This window comes from Melozone crissalis, unplaced genomic scaffold (genome assembly GCF_028551555.1).
Source record: "Melozone crissalis strain CALT ecotype California unplaced genomic scaffold, PUWL_Pcris_2 ptg000036l_1, whole genome shotgun sequence".
In the NCBI taxonomy this organism is placed as follows: domain Eukaryota; kingdom Metazoa; phylum Chordata; class Aves; order Passeriformes; family Passerellidae; genus Melozone; species Melozone crissalis.
The window spans coordinates 2887921-2911148 of NW_026535814.1; positions in this window are offsets into that span (position 1 = coordinate 2887921).

The following is a 23228-nucleotide window of genomic DNA, read 5'->3' on the forward strand; positions in this document are numbered from 1 at the left end:
GTTGCCATAACACAGGCTTCCCCTGGTTTTCCTGTTGATACTAAGTGAATTACAAAATATGACAGAAAATAGGATCATCTCAGTAATTTTTGAAATAGTACCTTAGAGCCTCACACAAACTTCTCAGGACTTCTTTTTTCCTCCCTTTTTTATTATTTGTCATCTGTTTTGCCCTCTTTATAAATTTTAAATCTGCTTTAAATTTATTCTGAAGTTTCTGGATTAGGTTTAATGATGTTTAAAGATTTGATTTCATTTTAAGAGTGTGTGTCATAATTTTGTTTTCTGTAATTTCTGTTTCTTCAAATTTCCCACTGTGTTGTGCAGCTAAATGTTTTGTAGCATTTTGCTATTTATTTATCAATAATTCTCCTAATCAGAAAGAATATTTACAAGGAAATATTGCAGCTGGAAGAGAAAGTAAAGTGAAAAGAAATGTGAAAGGGAAGACCAACCTTTTTTAAAAAATGTAATACCAGAATTATTCCAACTCTTCCAATTTTGTTCAAACAATTTTTGCTGCAAGAGATGTTTAATTCCCTCTTCAATATTTACTTCTTAATCTTCTTGATTTGCAACATCTTGCAGAAATTATGAAATTAATGAAATTGAAATTTGTGAGCTAACTCTCCATCCACTTAGGCCACAGTCTCAGAACAATCAAAAAACAGTAATAAACTTGGCAGCTTTCTTCCATCATTTAGGTGCCAAAAAAGGCTACTACAAAACCATGTTTCCTTCATTTGTAGTTAAGTAGCAATGATTTTTTAAGAATTAGTGTAATTTAATGTTCCTTTTGTTGTTCCTACGTGTTTACTAAAACAATAAAAAAATATTAGTAAGTAATACACAACCTTGTCATTAACTGATATTTCATCAACACTCTGCAGCACAGACTTCCTGTTGAATGCATGGCCTTGCAGTTATTCCAAGCCAGTAAATAAGTGTTTGCCTAAAATCTACTACTTCTCCAGAGAGAGAAGTTTTATAGAAGTCTCATTCAGGTTATACAGAAACACCACAACAGCAATAATTTCTTTAAAATTTTAATTATATGTATCAAGGAAAAAGCAGATGTAGGTAATGAGACAATGTTCAATTGAATCAGTAGTTTGATCCTTTTTGGGTCAGCCCATTGGCACTGCAAAGAAAGTCACTCTGCTTGTGATTCAAAAACATGTTTCCTAGCATTTTGTAAAGATAGATAATTATTTCCCTTGCTCTGAAATTTTAATCTACTTTTTCTATTTTTCTCTGTACTGGGAGCCAATACCCTCTGTGTTTCATAATGCTGTTTTGAAATATGCCACTTATGAAGAAATAGGAACTGGAGTTCAGGTCTGACAGTGTTCCTCCTCAAAAATTCTTTAACAACACTTCTCCAAACACTGAGTGGCTTTCTGCATTGTTCCCATTTCATATGTTGATGAATACAAGCTTCTTACTTGAAGGGTAAGTACTGCTTATTTTCTTTCAGAGCCATCCACATCTTTCCCTGGGTTTCACCATTTCTATAAGGTAAATTTTGAACCAACCCTGAAAGGAAGTCATCATGGTATTAATGTGATCATCTTTCTAACTAAACAGCCTGATTTCTGTAGGTGTTGAAGCTGGTTTGGAACACTGACAAAACATAAAGCTCTGGGCAGTCTTGCAACTGCATTTTGCAGAACAATACACTGGAAGAATGTCCCAATTCACACACATTGAACATTAAAATTACAAGGCAAGGCTGAAAAATGTTCAGATGGATCTTTAAAAGGCAAAGAAAGTTCTTACTGTATCTGTGATTTTGTGTTTGTGAAAGAACACTGAACAAATCACACCAAAACTTCATTGGTATCACCTACTCAAGCCAACTCAGCTACTCCAAGGACTGCTCTGCCCCATTATGCCGTTCCCTGTTGCCCTACTCAGCAAAGAACAATATTACAGGATAGACAACACTGAAGAACTCCAAAGTGGTGGACTACAGTGTCAGATTTTTCCTCATGGTTTTCTTTTTAATCTGCTTTTTTCCTTGGGGTTTATTTTCCTCCATAACTTTTCCAAGAAAATTATTATCCACATTCATTTGGAGAGATTTTTTATTTGTGTCAAACAAATTTGTTTCAAAGATTCTTAAAAAAAGAAAAAATCAAGTTATGCTAACAGATACAGCCATTGTGCAATTTTTGTAGACATGTGTTGTCTTTAATCAGTGCTTTTACATTCATCAGAAATAAAAATCTGTTTACGATGCTGAGGGAATTAAAGCTCTGAAGAGATTGTTTTAGTTCTTTTTATTTATGATGATTTGTTAGCTCTTGACTGCAGAAATAATTTTGTTGTTTACATTAATCTATGGTGGCAGTATTAACTTCACATCATACATAAATATAATTATTGATCATTACCAGCTGTAATTCAGTGTTAGAATTACAGATTTACATAATTGTGCTATTAGGTGTAAACTTGAACTTCATATCTGGGGTCACAAATAACTGGAGGCAGTAGAAACAGAAAATTCTGATTATATGTCATTCATATTTTAATATATGCTGTTGCAATTTTGATCAGTGTTAATGTAAATATTTTTATGTACTATACAGCAATGAGATGCTAATGGCTAGAAATTACAGCAATATTGATCTAGCTAATAAAATGTAATGCTTTAGTGAGAGAGCATATTTATTATCTCCTCCAAAAACTACTATACATCATCTGCCCAAGGAAAATTTCCTCCATCAAAGATTGAGATGACATTCTGGAAATGGTGTAAAGCTCCTCTCAAAAATCAATCACAGGTTATCTTGTTTTTTCTGCCAGCAGGTTTTTCACTGACAAAGGTTCAAAGATAGAAACAAGCTAAATGAAGGGACTCACTTCTGTAATACATTCTCTTCTCCTCATGTAATATGCACATAAAAAGGCACTCCGGAAGGAACAGTCAGTACAGTTGGCCCTCTCCAAAATCTCCTCTACAGGCATTAGGGGAATGTGTATGCACATCCCTGTCTTACTGACTGCCCCAAGTAAAACCTGTGAGCTTGGTGTTGCTTTTGGGCACAGAGCGGTGAGAGGTCTTGCAGGGTAGAGGCCTGCACCAGCTCTTCATCTGGATTTGTCAGTATAGCCAACACAAAACCACACACTGGAAACAGATGGACTACTACATATTACAAAGGAATGATCTAGATAAGGAGAAAAGATGGCTTAAGGTAAAGATTTGTTTAAGATTTGACATCATACAGAGTTTCCCAAAATTTATCCTTTGTGAAACAAACCACCACACACAAGAATTCTAGTATTCCAAGCAACTGGAACAAGCTCTGTTCATCCACAGGGAGTTAGCTTCTCATTTCCTGTGCTTATGCAGCACAATAGCTCAAGTGAAAGGTCACACAAACTTAAGCCATAGAAATAAAGCATTAAACTTAAAAATTAGCTAAATTGAAATTAGTACTAATACCAGAAATTAGCAGCTATTTAATTCAGAAGCTCCTTAAAGGATGCCTAATTTTTTCATGTGTTAGGTCTGCCACAATGCATCCAGCAGAATTCTTACCCTTGTGGTACAAGGAGACTCTTTTGATAATGTTTTTCTTTTCTTTCATTTCCTTTTTTTTTTTTTTTTTTGCTATAAAATATATGGATCTACTAAATGTGATAACATTGCTAGAAAACTTGAAAAAACAATGCTATATCTTGGTTAGTTAATGAATTTTTATAGAAAATTGAAAAAATTATCCCACTAAAGAGAACAGTCCAATTTTACAACATAGAAAGTATTTTTTCTTAGTTCTGTAACTACCTTTTTTCCTTCTAAAATTTAAAGAGAAGCATTAAAATATCTTTTAAAATGTCATTTTTTGTTTTCCATCGTGAAAAGAGAGAGCAAAACTGAAAAGAAAAACCTTCAAGAAGATTCAATAATTTTAAATATTACTTCATTCACATGAATTCCATAATTTCTGAATCAAAAGTTTTGAGAATTGTTCTGAATATTATTTTGAAGCTTCTATTTTGTGGTTGGTTTTGATCTGATTATTATTCTTCAGTTGAGTCAATAATGCCACCTGGTAGCAGGAAAACTGTAAGATTTCATAATGTTGGAAAATTTCCTTTATTTCTTTGAGTGAATTACAAATTAAAAAAGGAAAAATAAGTTGTTTAGCTATCTAGTTTAGGCTAGATGGTCATGGCAATCATCCCAACATGGATGCATTCGGTTAGATCACAAGGCAGTTATATCCTGAAGAGTACAAAACCACAGCCCACAGAAATGCAGTCTACAAGCATTTAAGACTACATTTAACCATAGACCACAGAAAAGACCAAGAATGGCAACAGGTTTTGTACAGGAATCTGACTGAGAAAATTTTACCAACTACAGCAGCTTGAGAAATATGAAAACTAACTAAAGTGAACTGTAATAAATTTGTAGGCATACCTTTTGCTTACACAAAATATAAACAGTTTTAAGGTGTCCTGCATTTAAGAGAACACCAGAATTTTCTTGCAAAACTGCAGCAGTGCTCTGAATTGTCAGACTGACTTCTCAGACAATGCAGCACATAATTTGGAACCTATACAAGTAAATTAAAACCACATTGCTTTTGTTTTCTAGGATCTCTTTTGTTTTCCCCTCATTAGTTTTGCTTCCTACTTCAATCTGATGGAAATTACTTTAATCACAGGAGGCTGGCTCATCAGCTGTACTAGTTTTGTGTTTAGTACATCTGGAGATAATGAGTTTTCAAAAAGATGTTTTCATTTCTTTCAGTTCACCATTACTCCACCCTGAGTAAGCCTAGGTCTGAGTCATTAAGTTAATGTCAGCGCTCAGAATCTACAGGCTAGCCACAAATCTGAATTTTGAGCTTTTAGTATAATCCTGGGAGAATACATTCTGATCAGGGTCCTGTACTGGGGGATGACTCAGGCCCCTTAGTTAGATCTCAGCCCGACAGTGGGTCATGAATTTGCATGAAAAGTTTTCACTGGGTTTGTCCATATTTGTGGGTCCCAGCAACTAGACTTTTGACCAACTCCTACATACTATAGTGAGCACAAACACTTTTGCCAGTGCCAAAAGCAAGTTTCCAAGTAGAATGAATAGTGAAAACACAGGCAAACCATTGATGTCATATGCCTTTGCATAGAACGTTGTGTCCTATGCAAACAAACAGGGTTAATTTGTGCAATAGCCAGAAGGAGCCATGGCAGGGACCCAGATGTTATTGCCCCAGAGGTTCCCCAGAGGTGCCAGGGGAAGGAACTCTTCTGGGTAGAAGGGGTTTGTTCCAGATCAGTGTGGTGTGGTGCAGGAGCAGTTGAGTGGGGCTGATCAGTGTGAATAGCTCACCTCTTTCTTGTACCCTCTCTCAGTGCTGCCGTTGTACTTTCTTCCCTTATCTCATTGTTGTTTCCAGCACATTGCTCTTATCTCAACCACAATCTTTGCCTTCTGATCCTCCAGTGCTCCTCTCCAAGCCAAGCAGGGCATAGAGGAGGCTGGGAGCAAGAGAGCAGTGCATGGATTCAGTGTGATCACCAAACTGGAGAATGCCATTCCTAAACTATGACACTATGTTATATAACACCTGGGGACATAGTTTAGTGGTGAATATGATGGTGCTGGGTTAACAGTTGGGCTTGATGATATTAGAGGTCTTTTGCAAACTTAATAATTCTATGATTCCCTTTACGATATTAACATCTGTTAAAAATACTAATGTACCAAAGAATCCCATCTACTTGTTCAGAAGCAGTGTCCCTGGAAATGTAGTTACTTTAAAAAGAAAAATCAAAGCTTTTCCAAAACAGGTTTCCTCTTTTTTTTTTCCAAAACCAAAATTGTATAGGTACTGTTAAGGTTTAATTGAAGATAATTTAAAACAAAAAGACAATATTGAATTTAAAATATTTTCCGGTTTTGTCTTTTCATAAGTGAAAAAAGAATGGTGTTCCATTATCTGTTTAGCTCAGAAATAAGTTTTGCCCCTTTAAAACTAGATCTCAGAATGAAGGGGGAAAGGAGAAGCAGGGAATGTCTGAGGCAGTTGTATTCAAACACATGGAAATAAGAGCTTCAGCATTCTCTGTCACGGACTGTGCTGTGTGCAGCACGGACGGCCGGACAGAACTCTCCTTTGCTTTGAGATAGTTTTTAGCTAGCTGAGGGAGAGAATTCCCTGGGCTGTGGTTTTTGTTTTCCTTGGAACTGATTGGCCCTGCTCTGGACTGCGAACCCAGAAGAACACCAGGAGCTCACACCTGTGGCCCACCAGGGCCCGGGGTTGCTGCATTTTCCAGCGCAGAAGGGACTGATGAGAGACTGAGTGAGCTGAGCTACACCCCACAGAAAGGGCTTTCTGAGATTTCCATCTCTTCACAACAGCAAGAAGTTTTATTGTTTAATATGATGAATTTTTTATGCTTGTGAATACTTTACTTGTTGAATAAACAGGTTTTTTCCATGTTTCTCCAAGGAAATCTTTTCCTGAACCAGTAGGGGTAGGGGCTGCTTAAATCTGCTTCCTAGAGGGACCCCTTTGGAAGTTTCCTCCCAAATTTGCTCTAAACCACGACAAATGGTCAATCTGAAAGACAGAAGTTTTTTGAAGTTTTTTCCAGAACAGAGGGAAAAATCCCTGGTGTAGTGGGGTATTTTCAACCAAGTTTTTGATGTGGCTCTATGGCTGTTTTTTTTTCCCCTAGGATGTATGAAAATGTGTGATGTGTAAGAAGACTGAACAATGCTTTATTTGTGATGCCTTTCAACCGCTGGTTGCCCTTTTGCATAGAAGAATGACCAGGCATTAATGAGAGTCCAGTATTGTCTGCTGTCAGGTGACACAGTGGGGTGCCCTATCTCCCCCCAGCCTGCATCAAAGACTGATCTTGTGCTCCCTAGGGACTTCCCACTCTCTTCTCTTGATCCATCTTTTCCTCTCCCTCACTTCATCTTTCTACATGTGTTTTTTGTATGTCCTTTATCTTTATAGGGAAAAGGCACAATAACTTTCCCAATCTCCTTTTACTTTCAGAGGTGCTATGCACAACTGTTTTGTTCAGGTTTTTTTTTTCCCCAGGCAAGAAGGAAGATTAAGGAGATGACTTTTATGAAGATATTTGAGATTCTGGCTTTGGGTTTTTCTCTGGGTCATTTTATGACCAGAGCTATATTTAATATGATTCAGAAACACCAGTTTCAGACCTAGCACAGTGAAGAGAAACTTCACAAAAAATAAAAATAATTAGATTTAAAACCAAAAAGAGAATAGAGGAAAGAAACAAAAATAGCAAGATGGAGAACTCTACAACTTTTTGTGGAGCAATAGGTTCTGACTCAAACTGTCCTTAACCCATAATACTTAAACGTAAAGTGAACTGATGCACTTTTTTTTTTTTTTTGGCAGCAAATGGTGATCAGTCCAGCCAGTTCTAACACGATGCAAATAACTTGCAAGACCTAAAAAAACTGGTTGGGCCAGTTTCTAAATACACTTTGTAAAAACAGGTTTTCCAAAACAAAATACTGAGCCTGTTTGTTGGGAGTAAAGAGTTAAAACTGGAAGAATGGCTCGGAGGATGGTAAATTTGCTCAAGCAGCCTTGCAGCTGAGAATGCCAAGGCCTGGAGAGTAACAGTGTGAGAAATCATATACTATGGCTACTGCTGTTTGTCCTCTGTCTGCTTTGAAAAGTAGAATTTCTATGTGGAGATAATATAGGTGTTTACAGAGACTCAGTGACACTTCTACTAAAAGGCTTGCACTTCCTTCTTGGGAGAGTGGTCAGAAAAGCACAGAGGAAAATTGCAATGTGGTAGTAAAATACACAAGTGGACCGTTGAGAAACAGGTGCCAACAGCAGGTCTGATGCTTTGCCTGTGACTGGGCAGAGGCTGATGGTGCCCACATCCTTGTTTTATGTGCCTCTGCAGCCCAGTGCTGTTTCAGGATTCTCCACTCAGCAAGGTAACGAAATAAATTTATTCTTTGGACTTCAGCTGTGGTTTCTTCATTGCCTATAGTCCTGTGCATGTGCTGATTCACGCACTGTTTAAAGGCAAGCAGAGTACAGAACAAGAATTTTCTGTAGGACAGATAGTCCATGCACTGCACAAAGGCTGTAGAGGTCTGGCTTTCTCCTGTTTAGACACCTATCACTGTAGTCTTGGATTCTCTTCCTAATAACAAGTGGTTTTCATCCACTTCAGGGTTATTTGTTTCAGTATCCCTGTAGGCCCCTTAAGGATACAAATTGGAATTACACCCCTGTGAAGGCAGTCCTTACAGTAACACTGGATGAGCAATAAACTGTAGAGGAACATTGGAATTGCTCCATTAGATCCTAGTGAACAAAGCTATTCTTACATTGTTGTTCAATTTCTACTCCAGCAGTAGGCTACGCTGCCCCTCTTGGAATTATCTACAAGTCATTATTAAGCAAACAATAGAAAACCAAATGGATGGAAAATAGGCACAAATATTGCAAATATCCTAAATCCACTGCAAGATATAAACTTAAAGTGAACTGAAGCATCTGCTTGCCAGTTGACAATACTGCCTTAGATCTATGACATTTAGATAACTAATCTGAGATAACTTCAAAAAATACAATGCAATAGTTATTTCCAACCAGTTCAGTGTGATATATATTATCAGATATTTGAATTTTTGAATAGTTTTATCCAATAGATTGACAAGCTTGTACTTCGGAAAATTATCAAATAAACTCTAATGCAGGAAAATTAAGATTAAGGATAATGAAAATTCTTAGACATGCTTCCTACTCTTAATAGTTTGTCTGCACAAGGAAAGTCTTTCTTGGGTATGAATTGATTGTATGATGTACCTTAAGCCCTCTCAAAGAACACTAATTAAAAGCTTGAAAAGCAAGTTTTCCACCAAAATTAGAGCTAAACATGGATTTGTATTATAAATGTATTTGCTTAAACTTGTACATGAGAGGGCTTTCCTGTGCTTTGTGAAAAGACTTGTGAAAAAAGTTTTAAATTTAAACATCTGTCCTATTTTGTAAAATACAGCATTTTCCTTTATGTCAAAGACAGCATAGTAAGGCAAATTATAATTCCAGGTCTTCTGGCTTATGAATAGTTCCAGAGTTATTAGGACAACATATTGACTGCTCTTCCTTTTAGTCAGTTGAGTAATATACAGCAAAGCAGACAGCATTAGTCTTTCAGTGATTTCACAAAAACAAAAAATGAATGTCAAAACCAGCACACAAAGTCCCTATCTAAAGGGTCTTGGGTCTTAGATTGAAACAGAAAAGTAGAAACAGATTTGATACAACGGTTACGCAATAGCTTTTGGGAAGTAAAAATATTAAACAGGAAAGTACATCTATCTATGTTCTTTCTACATCATATCTGGGTTTGTGTCATGGTTTAGCAAAAGCCTGGTTTTCAGCTGGGGGGAGGAGAGGGGTGGTTCCCTGTGGGGACCTGCAGGAGCCAATCAACTAGTTAGTTTTGAAGAGCCAATCAGTTGGCTAAGTTTAAAGACTGACACACAGTTAAATCACTTTAAAAAGTTGAACATGCCCCTGTGGAAGAGCACATTTGAAAGTGAAGAAAGCCCTGGAAAAGCTCTCTTAACTTCCAGCTTTTTGAGCAGGCTGAGCCAGGCCCCTGTAGCCGGGGCTGGGCCGTGTGGCTGGGTTGGGCCAGGCCCCTGCAGCCAGGTTGGCACGTGGCAGGGGCAGCCGCCGGCAGTCGGGCTGAGATTTTCTGCCCTCAGAGGGGTGGTAAGCGGGCAGCCGAGCTCCTCACGGGGGAGACTGCTGGGCCCTGTCCCAGCGGGTGGCTGGGGCTCTTTCTCAGCAGAGCCGAGGACCAGCACTGGGAATAGCCCTGTGGTTGGCACTGGGAGCAGCCCCAAAGCTAAGAGGAGCCAGGGCCAGGAGTGGCTGTTTGGCCTCCTCCATCGCAGACCAGGAGCAGCCACCTGGTCAGGGCCAGGCAGTCAAGATTGGAGCAGGCAGGCGGTGCCATGCAGCTGCAGCTATGTCAACATAACTCAATAGACTGTTCAATTAGCCGCTTCTAGCTAGATATGTTGTTGACTGAAGGACAAAAGCAGCAGCAGAAGTTTTACTTTCTTTTTTCTTAGTGCCCCACATGAAAGAAAAATGGGGGGTGGTGCTGGCAGCCAGTGCAGCTTGCACAGTGCCGGCAGGGACCACGTCGTTGGTAGTAAAAGACACAGCAATTCAATTGTGGACCCGAGAGAAGGTCAACCTTTCAACAATACAAAACTCTATAAAAACTGTTTCAGTTAATAAAACTTGAGAACAAATGAACTTACGAACACCAATTCTCTCCCAAATCAGGAAAAGGAAGGGGCAAAGACACGTAAAGACAACAACATGGGACTCTGAGGTCAGTAAAGGAGTCAAAATTCTAGATAGGAGGGGATTGAGGAGATGCCTTAGTCTTGGGCTGAAATTATTTTTGTTAATTTATGGAGAAGATGTAATTGATACGTCAGACTTTTGTTTTCCCTGTAACTCATGAAAATGCATTGGCAGGATGTAGCATTCTAAGCCAACTGTGAGCTGAGGCACCGGTACTGAAGCAAGTAGACGTTGCTTTAATCCAATGAAAAACTTGAACAGAGAGAGATGAGAAATTTGCCCCACAGATAGTTATAAAAATCCTCTGTTCCCAGAGATGAAGAGAACTATTTGTTTTATGTTAGAATAGCTCATCCTTTAAATAGCACCTCAATAACTTGACATGGCCATAAAAGCAGCTGTGGGAAAGCTACAAAGAATGAGAAAGACTTTTCACGCTGCAAACAGATTGTCCTTTTCCAGGTGGCTGATTCTCTGTAACTCTGTGACAAGAACAGTTTCTTGTGGAGAAGTCTCCATAGCAGAGCAAGAGAGACTCCTCACCCTAAGTAGACTGAAGAAAGACTATTCTAGAAGCGGTAAACTGACTGAAAGTCCCAGATTTTGTCTCTGTACATTGTCACTGGGGGGAGGAGAAATGTTCTGAAGGTTTATTCTGATTTTTTTTTGTCTTATCATTTTTTTCTGTTAATCATGTTTTCTTTGTACCCTTTAAAGTTTGTGCCTGTTTTAACCTCCTTCTCTTGATTCATATCTCACAGCAGAAAAATAAGTAAACATATTCTAGTGGGTGCACTGGTGTTTAGCCAGCAATGACCCCCTACATAATTGGTGCATTCACTGGAAAACTGAACAATTGGCAAAGCAAAATCTCTACAGTCTGAGATGAGGATTGCTTTCTAGAATGGGAGCAAAATCTCTTAAACAGTTTGTCTAGAGTCTTGGTTATGCAAATATGTTCAATATGTGTTCAAGTGTCTTCTTTGTGAATCATTCACACTATCATTCACAATGCCATCGACTCCAGAATTGACTGTTCATGTTCATCATGTAAATTGAGATAGTTGCTCTAAATGGGGATGAATGGGACATATCCATATACCAACACTAGATTATTTTCTGCATTAATGTAAAATGCACGAAGTTCTATTCTTATGTGTGCACTTCACTTTTCAGCAGATGGCATTATATAGTACATCCTACTGTGCTTTGCGCTTTGCTTAAAATACCCTTTTGCCAACTTGACTTGGAAAACATGTTAAGTGTGACACAGAAAATCTTTGGATGATCTGCAAAAACAGGAATCATTCTGACCATGTAAAGGAAGAATAGCGCAGGGTTCCCATCCCACCAAAGGCGGGAAATCCCAATCCATAAAAAATGTTTATTCTGCCATAAAAATATACTTTACAAATTTTTAGTCCTCTGACTTTTTACAGAAACTGTTGGCTAGAGTCGGACACAAGCAGACAAGAATCACTTTTTTAATTTCCCACATTCTTACTTGAAAAATGTTTACTCTTTTAGCCTTCTAAGATAACGTCTCTTACAACCATCCATGAGTACTGGAGACTGGAATTTTGGATCCTAGCAAACATCTACCTGGAGAAATATTGTTTATTGTCAAATTGCATTTCTCAGGCAGAGCTGAGATCTTTGTTTGTGCTGCAGTTGAGTTCCTGATCTCAAATATTTAAATACTCAGTGGAAAACTTTCTTAGCATGAGAAATAGCGGAATAGCATCTGTGTAATAAAGGAGGTTCATTTCAGTAAAGGGGCTTGGGATGTGGGGGACTTAGCAGAAAAGCTCTAATTTATTCAAATACATTTTTGGGCCTATGTAACCCTCTATTCAGGACAGAAATGGCAGAAAAGAAACAATACTTCTGAGCTATACCCTGCTCCCTTCATTGAGCTTCTAGAAGGTGTGTGGATTACTAGGAGGTCCTCAGAAGTTTTTCAAGTCACCGTACCAAGCCTTACCCTTGGTAGCTAAAATTAACTTAGAATCAAGATATTAAAACACCAATCCTTGATTGGTGTGGTTGTTTGGCTTCTTTATGGTTCAGAAGTAACTGGGATGAAAAAAAGTGGTAAGTAAAAGATTATCAAAACAGGTTTTCTTTAACTTCCATCCGCTAAAATGACACCATGTTTTTCTCTGTTTTTCTCATTCATTGTTGACTCACTCATTTACTATTGAGAAACTGGTTGAGAAAATGTATTTTACACACTTATTTATATCCTTTGAATTCGTAGACCTCTTGGCTGAATAGTTGCAAACAGACTTGGAAGGAAAACGTAACGGTGATGTCTTAGGATTTTATATTTTATATTTTTCAGATCATGCACTTTAGTGTGTGATTCTAAAGTTCCATAGTCTGTTAGTTACTGCCTTCCCATTTTATTCAGACAAAACAGTTCCTCTCTGGGCCTGAAACTCAAGGACACCTTACTGTGTGAGGCACTGAAAAGTGCAAACAAAAACTGAGGGAGGTGGGGGGCACGAACTCGGGATATATGACTTTAATACCTGAAGCTGTAATTGGAGGATTAACCCCTGATATAAAAATAGACCAAACTTATAATTGTCTGAAAAACTTGTGACCATCAGCTACCTCGGGTGTAGCCTCTCTCAGAGACCTGACTGCGCAAGGTGTGCTTGTTGAAGGCCTTTAATAAATACCTTGTTTTATTCTCTTAACATTGTCTGTTTCAGGTAGTTGCTCCAAGGCATCAACAGCCCCATAATTTTGCCAGAAGTTGCAGCTCCTATTGTGACTCTGAACCTCTGAAATTTTTCTCTCTCTGAAAGGGAGAGAATGAATGCTGGCAGTAGTATTTGGTCCATGTTACAGGAGCAGAGTTGAAATTATTCATGGGTTGCAGGCAGAGATGACAAAATGGATGGTCTCTATAAACAAAATGCTGCAGCCTCTCCCATCCCCTCCTCCCTATCTGAATGTACAGAAGTGAATTTCTGAATTAGATTCTTCATGTGTAACTTCAACAGCTCTCATCTAATCTACAAGCTTCTATCTTTCATAACAGCTTAGAATCTGGCCTCTATTGTTGTGCAGTCTTTTTTTCAGTGACTTTTACTTTCATGAAAACATGAATAAGTGTACATACATTTTACATACTTATTTATATGTACCTCTTTATATATGTACAGCTATATATACATCTATATAAATAATCCTTTTCACTCTTTATATCCACAGTACAAATAATTGTGCACCAGAGTAGGTGTTACGGTATTCTTTTGATAGGAAATCTAAAATGTCATAAATAAAAATGTCATTATTCCATTTGTTATCCGGAGGAATAGATGCATATTTCCTAGGTAAAAATCAAACACTGCTGGATGAACCCAGGAAAAACTTCCCCTCTTTGCTACCAACTGAGCTTTCATTTCTCAAAAAAGGTGTCAAGTGATAAAAATCTAGCAATGTCCCTTGTAATTCTGTTTTTAAAGGCCTTAAATTTATCTTATTTTTATTTTATTCTGTGGGATGGAAAAAACACAAGCCAGACTTTTTCTTCTCCTGTAACACCAGTGAGACCTGTAGATGTACAGTAGCCATCCCGACCAGGATGCCTGGGGCCAGGAGTCTTCTCAGCACAGGTTCTCCAGCTTGGACAACAAACCATAACCCATGCAAGTTTCCCAGTGCTTGTTGACCAACAAGGGACTCACAGAAATCAGAAGATTTAAAGTGTTACACTATACAAACTCAGAAAATAATACGCAAATACTGCTGTACTCGGCTGAAATTGTCATATTATCAAAACCTGTTAGTTTAGTTGCATTTTTAGCTGCTTCAATACAATTGCAATTAATAACATTAGCATTTTTTCAACTCTGTGATCAGTATACCAGAACTATGTAGAATGTAGGCCCATGAATACTGTAGACAAGGTAATTAGTCAGCAATCTGGTCTCTTTTAGCCCAGTTCTATAATATTGAAACATCATTCTCCAAAGTAACACTACTGCTACAGGTAATTTAAATTTTAAAAACCCCATTCTTCAAAGGCATGGTTGTTACACTGCAAATGATGTGCACTTTTAGACTGCATACATTGTCTGTATGTGATCTGTACAGCAGCAGGTGTGGTGTACACTATGGCATTTAGAAATGAGTGTGTTCCCATAGATTTCTATCCTCAGACAAGCCAATACCATCATTTTTATGTGGCTGGGACAGATCTGCAAATGACTAAACATCTGCTTGTACAAACAGCAAAAATAAAGTCCTTGTGTCACAAAGGTATACCTGCAATATACATAAGGCTTTGCATGAGAGTGTAAATGTTGGGCTTGTTTGTGATCTACTTGCATACAGAGTTGTACGATTTTTCAATTGCACTAGTTTCCCCTCTACATACAGTGTGTGAGTACAATGTTAAGCCACACCTTTGGGTTTGTGTTTAAAAACAAAACCTAAAACAGCGGTGTGTGAGCTCCATATTAAAATGCATGTTTAAAGGCATTAAAATAAGTGCAGCAATGCTCACAAAATACTGATTTATTTCAAACTTTCTCATGTTTCTCTGTTTATGTATGAGCAATATAAGACACTTTCTTTAAAGAAACCAAATCTACTTGTAGACCAATATAGTTTGATTCTTCTCAATCTTATCCTACGTTTTCCAAATAATCACTTTTCGCATATTTTCTAAAACTAACTTTACATTTTAACAAAACATGGGCTTAATCCTTGGGAAGACTCCATGTGGTGTATGCTACCAAGCTGTGCTCTATTGAATTTCTTGAGCATGGCAACTTCCATAGAGAGATTTATCTGACAGCCCTGTAAAAATATGCTGAGCTCTTGTTGACTGGACTTTTTCCAAATAACCACAGGGACATTTTCCAAATAACCACAGGGACATTCTCTACTGGTTTTAGAGCAGCTACCATTAAACATAGGATATGAAATTAAATTAGTTTCATATTAGATAAGTCGTGTATAGACAAATAAGACAAGTTTTATTAAATTTTAGAAAGAGCTGATAAGAAGCTAATGATATAACAATTTCATTTGTGCTACTAAAACCTCTACAGCAATCATTAATTTAATTTTTAATAAGTATTTTAGCGGATCCTGTCACTTGTGGAATCCATAGGGAGATGACACCTACTTGCAAGTCTATAATATGGGGCCAGAATTGTAACAACATTGCATTTCAATGTGGTATTGTATTCTGGAATTCTGTATTTTAATGATGGACATCCTATAGAAAACTGATTTGCATTGTTCGTTAATCCTTGAAGCAGGCATCTCACAGGCTAGTTAATGTGACATGTGTAACCTTGTCAGCTAAGTCCTGAGACTTGGAAGCAGTGAGGAGTAATTCAGCAATACCCTGGAGTGCTCATGGGGTGAAACAAATTAATTTTCAGTAGGCCTACAATTTTTTTCCTTAATCAAGATAAGTATGAAATACATCTGGTTATTTAATTCACTTATCCACATTGCTGGACAAATGGGAAGCCAAAGTTTTCTCCTAGCAAGTGTGTACTACAGCCAAGGGAAAGTAAGGTACATTAGCCTGCACAGAACTACTGCAATTAGACCAAGGTAACTTCAAAACTCTATATTATGTTGCAGATGCTTCTGACTACAATGTGAAGGTGTCCCTAGAGCTACAATGTATTAATGTAGCCCTCACAACAAATTTAATCTATAAGTAGAGGTTATTTATTCAGATTACTTACCAGTGACCTTAATTTAACCCTTTTTAAAAATATATTTACCATTAAACATCAACAATTCAAATAACTAATAATTTTCTAGTTCAAATGTAAATAAGAACAGGGGCAGAAAATCTCTTATATGCATCAAGGAAAAAATGAGCAAATAAAGACCAATATTAGTCTGTCACTAAAAAGAACAAGGGATAAAGCAATTGTTTCTAATCACTGAGGAAAATGGCTTTTTTCCTTTCTTACTTTCATTTTTGATCTGCAAATTTCTAAACAGTTGTTTTGCTTCATGACTAAAATTCTACAGGCACAGTAAAACAGGTTGTTTTACTGAAGGATTGTAATGAAGCATACGTAGCAAGCACTAGTTATTTAAATCACCAATTACCTGCCAAAAATGATAAAGGATTAAAATTTCATTTTTAAATATCTGTGTTTCTAGGATTTATGACTAAAAGGAGATCCTTTCAAACCCAAATAGAAAGTAAGAAATTAGCTTCACTACCAACAACTGTGTAAAGAAAACCTGAGTTCCCTTCTATGAATAGGCTGCTAACTCTGTAACTTAATGATGACTATTTAAATGTCAAGATTAACAATTTTATCTGAAGTATTCAACTACATTCTTCTCCACTGATGCTGAATTTAATAAGAACTGAAAATTTAATTAGTGTCTACTGTAGCTAGATCAATTGATGAAAGTGATTATATGGTTTGTTTACTTATGACAAGAGGGAACTGGGACTGGTGATTGAGGAGATTCCATCTACTGTTGTGTTCCTTATTACCAACAAATGTGTATGTTTATACCATGACTCCAATGTATTGAGACACCAGTACAGAATGGTGTTTCCAACCATATGATACATGCAAGACATGAGATTGTAGACAAAGTGAGAAAATAATACCCCAAAATGTTAGGTTTGTTCTACATATTCCTAAGCAGCCACTGAAAGATGGCTGGAACTGAAGGCATCAGTCATTTCAGTTTCAAATCCCAAACACTTCTAGCTCTTTTTAGATAATAGAATGATCAATGTTTCCCCCACTCTGTGACGACATTGCTGAATCTTCACCCCTAGCAACTCCTCTTTTGTATCCTTACTAGTTTTGATTGCTTAATTCTTTCACTCATTGTCACTTTTCAGTTAATGAAAATCTTAGAAAGCTTAATTCATTTGAATTTGCTACAGAATTTAGAGCTAACATGACTCAAAGAGATGTGGGCAGTGCTGCACTATTTAAAAATCCTACATACAGTGAAGTACATGATGTTTTGGTTACATGAAAGCAGTCCGATATTAACCCCTATATGGCTTAATTTCCGTTTTAGCACTCATGTTACCATGCCCAGAAAACTCATAGCCTTTCATCACACTGCTTAATTTGCAACCACATATCAGCAGCTCCAAAATGGTGGCCAACATGCAGCTAGTGAGATGTCAACCACTTCAAAGTAGATGTCCTGGTAGGAGACATTTCTGTCAATGGTGACACTTACACACTGGAGACTGCTGGTGGTAGGAATATCTGTCATGGGAGGGGAAATAAAATATTGCAAAATACACCAAAGAGAGTGATGTAGCTCTGATAAAAGAACAGACATTAACATAATTTTAAATTAATTAGAGTATGGACTTTGTTAGCTCTGTTTACATTCCTCAGAGTTTGAGGAATGATCTGTGGAAGAAGCTGGTCAATGCTAGCCAAGAAAAGGCAAGGTATAGAAGGACTTTTTTGTAAAGCCAGCAGATGATGTTGCATATGTTTTAAAGGAATATGAAGTGAATAATAAAAAGAGAACAGTTATTCTTTAAAAGAACAATTTGCAGCTTCCCTTTTAGGATTTTTAATTTCTCACAGTTTGTTGGGGTTTTGTTTCTTTTCTTATGGGTTTTATTTTTGGCATGTTCTCACATCCAGAATATTTAAATAATTAAAGGAAAAATCTAAATGTCTTAATGAAATTATCTCCCTTAAACCAATAGGAAAAAGAAATCACTAACAACTAGGAACAGATCAGGCCTAGGGAATTTGAACAGATACATTTCAATGAAAGCCATGACTGAAAAGATGTCTGTTCTTAGCAATCCCACACACATTCCCCCTTTTAGAGTCAATCATTCAAAACAAATTTTGCATATTTTTCATGTGTTTTAGTGCCTGCCATAGACAGAAATAGATAATGGATGAAACAACCATCTGATGAATATTGTCCATAGATTATCACAAGCAACTGACTTGAATAAAAATTATGTCTGTACATGAAGACTTTTTTATTGTAGAATGTGGTCTGTGTAATAAGAAGAATCATGTGTTAAATTATGAGATTTGAAGATGAGAAGACACAACAGGAACAGAGTGAAAAGTTCATAGACCTTGAATTACTTGCCCTGTATAAGCATAGAAGTAACACAGATTCTGAAGAAATTTGCCATGTCCTCACTCTTCTTCATTTGGAAGCACTGCAATTACTCATCTATTTCACCCCAAAATAGTTCCACTAACTTTATTCTCAACCCAGCAGGTAATCCCCCAGGGTCTGAATGAGAAGGCATGGAGAACGTCCCACAGATAAGAAGCAGTGGGCAGCCTAAAGGTAGTAGATGTTCTCCTTTTGAAGGTACTGACAGACATATCTCCTAATCTATAGTCTTTGGAGCACTTGTGGTCTCCAGACCAGAGTTTGTGCTTGTCCTTTTAAATATCATGTGAAAAGTAGCTGCTTGTACCCTCAGCAGAGGCTGAGCAATTTTGGAGTTAGATCTCTATGGATGAAATGTCTGGCCATAGCATGGAAACAAAATACTCTAGGGAAAAATGATGTTAAATTAGTTCATCCCCTACTGTTCCTTAAACTGGGACTGAACCTCCCCGTTTTCTCTCCTGGGAGAATGTAAAGATTTGGTTTTCATAATTAAAAAGTCAATATTTGACAAGAGCTACCTGGTACCTGACTCTGCGTGCTTTCCCTCTTACTTAGCAAGCTATTTGCTCACAGAATCATAAAAAGATTAAGTAATATGCATATGAAATTGCTAATGGCATGTACTTTGTTAAACAAATGAAGTAAGTATAAGATTAATTTAATCCTCTGGACAAAGCACCAATTTCTCTAGATTCTGCAAGAAAGCCCAAGAGAGATCCTTGTCCATTGTTCATTGTGGCAAACACTGAAAATGAGTTTAAATTTTGATTCTTTTGATTTCTTTTAATTGGTCTTTATAAGTGGCTTGGCTCTTGCTAAGAAAACAGATAGAAAGTATTTATGGGTTTAATCATGTAATGTCAAAAAGTATGCACAACCCTCTGAAAGAAGGGTGACTTGAAGTTTGGCAGATATCAGGTATGCTCATTTAGTTGATGAATGCTCATGTATATTTTTTTAAATTAAGAGAACTTTAAAATATTTTTTAAAATAATGAAAATAATAAAAGTTATAAGTGGTATGAGTTCAGTACAAGTCTGGCAAGTTGACAGCTAAATTCTTTGAATGTTTTATCTAATGAAAATGTGCATCCAACTACTGTACAAAGAGTCTGACTAATTACCTAAAAACGATAAAGGGTATTTAATTTTTGTGTGGCACATATAATCTTAATGAGTATCATTTTAGTGTATATAGAAAAATACATTCTTTTTTATCATTCAGATTCACTCAGAAGCTATTCAAAGAAATGCTCAAGACAATATTAACAAATTAATAACTTTGTAGTACTTAGCACAGTGTTTCTATCCCTGAGGATAAACAAGGGCTAAGACAATAATGGTATGAGAAAAACTAAAAAAAAAAAAAAATACACCTAGTTACCTATCCACTGAGTACTATAATTTTATTAATTCACTGGGGCAAAAAGTTTGGGGAACATTAGACAGTTAAACTTGACCAACCTGGAGTTTCTTTTAAGGAGTTTATGAAAAATGCTTTCTCAAAATGCTTGTTCCTTATGCATACAGAGAAGGTTTGGTTCACTAGATGATTCCTGGATGTAAATACCAGGGATGCAGTACAGAGGCTCTCTTCTGCCTCTCCAAGCCACCTAAGACTCTCAGCATTCTGGACTTCCCAAGTGCCATCACAGGAAGGGGCTTAGCCAAGAGAGGAAGGGAGATTGAAATAATCAGAAAAGTGTAAAGGGAGATGTGCAATATCCCAGGAAAACAGTGGGTGGGCAAGGAGAAAGAAGTGACTCAGTCAGGTGTCCATAGCTGAAGTGATTCTAAAAACAAGGGCTTGCATATTGCTCTGTTCGGAAATGAGGAGATGGATACTTTTTTCACACCAAAAAAAAAAAAAAAACCCCACACTCACCGTACAATAAAACAGCAAAAACATACAAATAAACAGCAAAAGACTAAGATGGGTGATGAAGATGGGCATGAGGACTATACGGACCAGCTGTGATGGGATGTCCCTGAGTGTCTATGGCGATGTAGTCCAAGCTCTGGTCATTGACTGAAGAAACTCTCACCAAGCAGAAGACAGAGGGGTTTTGCACCTCTGGAAACAAAGTCTCAGAAATCACAGGAGGTGTCAGCTGTGGAGATAATACTGTGATTAAATCTATAATCACAAGTAGTCAGAAACAAGATTACCTGAGCAAATCTGAATTCTGGCATTAACTAAATTTTAAGTATTCAACTTTGCAGGTTTAGCGTTCTTTCACTCCTTTTAATGTCAGTTTGATCTCTTTGGCAAAATACTGAAGATACATGCATATTTGTAGTTAGGATGCAGTTTTAGAGGATATAGTTCCCATGGATTTTGTAAATAAATCCTATTTTTCAGAACTTTTCAATACTTCAGAATTTTTTGTATAAACAAAAAATCTTTCCCATTCATTTCCTTGACAAACAAGCTTGTGATTTTACCAGGGCTTGGGGTTTTAATATTTGTTAGAGCTGCATGCAATAGTACTATAAGAAACACTCTCATTTTTTCTCATTCTTGAGCCCACAGTATTACTCTTTCAGCACTGCAAAAATGTACATAAATTCTCACTGACTCTAATGGAAGTGGAATCTGAGAGAGCTAAATTTTGCACAATTTCTTTTCAAGTCACAGTTACATCCTTGTTCAGTTGGTGCAGCTGCTTATTGTAAAGGAAAAATAATTTGCAAAAGTGAAGAAATGGAGAACAATTCATAGTTCTTGTCTTATTTTCCTATGATTTAAAAAGAGAGATATGTTTCATTTAAATTAAGCATACAAAACCTCTTAAAGAATAAACATATTCAAAGGAAGCAACAGCTAAACTGCATTGGGAAATCTGTCTAGATGCTGCTGCAAAAGTGTTGCAGTGTATGAACAAATGGAAATACCTGAAGGATTAAAGAAGCTCCAAAATCTAAATTCTTATCTTCTCATTAATATTTAATATAGTATTTGAACTCCAGAAGTCCACTCTCAATTCAGTTGCATTGGTATCTTGTTTTGGTATAGCGATTATTTTGTCTAATGGTGAAGTCATGAAATTAGTGACACACAGGCAAGGCAAATTTTTTGTCAGTTTCTTCTTTTTAAAAGAAGAAATCACTTGGAAATCATAAATAGGTTTGACACAATTAGAAGCTGTGCAGCTTTTTAAGTTTCCTCTTGATATCTGTCATTATTTAAAACATATTTACAGTTGTGTTTTTATAAAACAAGAACCGATATTTTGTATTACAGACTGTTGTGTTCTAGTAAAAAAATGATAAGACTTAATCCCTGAAACAGTCTAACTCAGTGTTTGTTTCCACATCTGATTCAAACAAGAAACTGCCTCTGCTGTGATGAGAATACAAGAGTGACTGTGTCAGTACCTGGAAGAGAGGGGAGGTGAGACAATGAAAATAGGGATAGTTTCTGGTGATAAGAGAATCAACCACTGCCCAGGAGGAAGACTTAATACAATACAATTGGTTGGGTGGGCAGTATGAACTAGGTTATACTAGTATGAAAAGCAGCACGGGCAGAATAGGAGAGAAAAACCCTTGCACTAACTCTGTTCTTGTTGCTAGCAATGAAGACACTGATAGTTAAGTGCTCTTGGACAGTTCCATTAACTTGCTGAAAAATTTGCAGAAAGTGTTACACAAGAAAGCAATAACTTTTCAATGGCAGAAGCAAGGATGCCTTTTCACTTGGTAAACAGATGCTGTACATAAAATAATATTCTAGCTTCTCGTTCCACCATAAAATATCATTTTAGTCAACATAACTGCACTCAATAAAACTTACTTGTTTTCTCTCAAAAAGTGTTGTAGCACATAAGCAAAAAACTCTTCTCAGTTATCATTACAACATTCATCCTCTTTTAAGAATCTCCAAATTAACTAAAAAATCAACTTTTTTATGAAGTACAGTAATATTTCTTTATATTTGGCACGACTGCATGCTCATGAAATTAATTCTCATGCTTTTACCAGCTGTATATGTGAAAACCTGCTTGTATTTATGCACATACACATGTGTCTTTGCAGGATGCACTAGCAGGAGAGAATAATGCTTAAGGCTTCAGCACATATCAGTACATTTATTCTTCTGTTTTCTTATATTTATAAGCTACAGTATGCATTTATTTCAAGGTATAAAATATTGATTCAGGCTGCATGACAAGAGAAGCTTTTTATAGGTCATTAGGACAGAAGAAATACTGCCTTTTCCACATGTCTCATAGCAATATATCTTGCATATAGTTCAGTTCTGGAAATCTATGTTTTGATATGTCTAAGAATACCAGTTATAATGTACTTTTGAAAATAGTTCTCATGATTACATGAGTATCACTATCCATTTTGTCACCTGTCACATCTAAAGATCCACAATATCATAGCAAAATATGCTACAACCCTGGATTGATGTACTTTGCTTTAGCCTGTTGACATACAATACTTTCTTCTAGCTACTGCAAATGTGTTAGTTATTTATAGACACTGAAATTTACAATGAGTCTGTAGAAGGAAACCATGTAGAAGGAAAAAGAATGTATGCTTGTTTTATATAAATATGTATATGTGGTGTCAATGTTAGGTGTAGATTCAAGGGGAAAATGAAAATTCAAATCAACTTGATACTATCCCAATCATTTTTAATCCCACTGCTAGCTACCTTCTTTGCTGTGAAAAGGTCTGGAGGCTTTCAGAATGATTCAGATGTTGTGTA